Source organism: Lagopus muta, chromosome 7 (genome assembly GCF_023343835.1).
Source record: "Lagopus muta isolate bLagMut1 chromosome 7, bLagMut1 primary, whole genome shotgun sequence".
NCBI lineage: Eukaryota > Metazoa > Chordata > Aves > Galliformes > Phasianidae > Lagopus > Lagopus muta.
The window spans coordinates 33,800,571-33,802,670 of record NC_064439.1 but is presented as its reverse complement, the minus strand read 5'-3'; positions in this window follow the sequence as shown (position 1 = coordinate 33,802,670).

Sequence of the window (2,100 nt, the reverse complement as noted above, 5' to 3'; positions counted from 1 at the left end):
TCAGATAAGTGATGTTTCAGATTCTGTTGACTGATTTGTAGATTAAAGGAGCTCTCAGCTCCTCAGATGAGAAGTTTTCCAGGGGTGTGACACACATGCCAATGAGAGAAGGAGACAAAAAGCTTGTGTATGAGATAGACAACTTGGTCAATGAGGCTTTATCTGTGAGCCTTATTTTTAATCGACATGATGCATCTGCCCACTTGAAATACTCTGATTATGAAACTGGCTCTCTGTGTGCTGCTTGGCTTTTGATTTCTAAACATTTCCATGCAACGTAGGCTAATAAAAAGGACAGAAAAAGAGGAAGGCATTAATGCAATATATCACGTTAAACATTTTGATTTATCTACAGCTTTTGGTTTGTTCAGTAATCCCAAATCATATGTGCAAAGAGTGATTGACAAGATAGATTGTGCTTGAAGCAGCTTCCCAGTGGTCGGTACATGGGTTTTTATATCTGATGTTCGGAATCTTTAGAACTGAACTGATGCATCAAAATACTGTTTGATTTTCTTTCATATCCATGGTGAAATTTTTCATGTCAATGTCAAATCAAAATGATGAGAAAAAGACTCTAAAAAACAGTTTAAACCATAATAGGATAGGATATTAAGAAGCTGAGAAATAAATGCTTTGAAAAACTCAAAACCAAAGGATAGAATCCCTTAAAACTCATTTGTGCCTATAACAACATAAAGGACATTATTAGATTAATTCTTATCAGTCTGTAAGACTGAGAAAGTCGTAAATAAATGGCAAAGAATGGAGATTATGTTAACGATCTTCTGAAAAAGTATACAAATTAGGTTACAGTAGTTTTATATAATACACATTTTAAAAGAATGATTATTTTCATCATCTGAATTTGTAACACAAACTTAGCTTCAGTGAAAATAAGCATCATGATGGTATTATCAAAGTTCACAGTGCAGCTCCTTAGAAACTGAATGATGCATTCAGCTTTTAGGTTGATCTGTGCATCATTTAGGTTCAAGCCAAAAGAGAGAACTTCACTAACAATCCTGACACCTGTGTCTGTTCTCTGTCATCAGAATTCTGCTGTGTCTTGTGCATAATAATCTACAAGTGAGCTGCTGTTTTACAAAATCCACCATTTGTAGCTGGAAAGGTAGCAAAAGTACTGTGCCTCCTATCACATAAGCAGGTTGTTTCAGCAGTACTCCATTCCAAAGCACCTGGTGACAAAGCACCTGTAAGCTGTGCGGATGGTGTGCCAGAGATTGCACTTTGCAGAGATTCTACTCCCCTGTAGTCCTATTCCAATTCTTCCCCTGCAACTGACAGAAATGAGGCAAAGGACTGTAAAATCGGCCCCCTCTAAGATGTTGGTGGGTTTCTTTAAGACCATTAAGTGGTGCCTAACTGAAAGCATTGTCACTCGAGGCTTGTCTGCAGACCAGCCACTGTGCTGCAGAAGGAAAAGGAGGCATTCATCAATTATATCATAATGAAGAGGAATAGAAACAAAACATTTCACTGTGCACTGGTATGCTCTACTGAGGGCAGAAACAGTGCGGTTTGCATAGATTAAAAGTGTAAGCTGAGAAGTTGAGAATATTTGCACATTTGCTCTTTTTTGACTCTCTTGTGTAAGAGTCTCCGATATCTTTATAATCTGAATCAAACTGCTGGAGATAAAAAGAGATACAAGATGCAAAAAAGGAAACTGAAAGCTCTCACTCACTTTGCTGTCCAGATGTCATGAAAAGAAATCTGGGCTGCTGCCTTGATTGCCTCAGCATAGCCCTGTTCCATTCTGGAGAAATCTGTAGTCACAAAGGACCTGGAGGCACTGCACATGGACTGAGAGATGCCCTGATCAGTTCTGTACTAATGGATTTGGTGTGGAGGCTGCTCTGTTCATCCCCTTGTTGAAACTTGAGGTTAATGTGTGTATTAAGATGCTGCGATTCCATTTCTCCATACTAGTGGTGACACCTCAGCTACCAGGATGAACCCCAGGCTCCTGCTGGTACTGACTGCATCACTGGGTCTACATTTTAAAGTAAGTGAAGTAATGCTTCAGACCTTTGTATTCTATTTCCAATTAGCTGGAAGAGGCGTAAACCCAGCTAC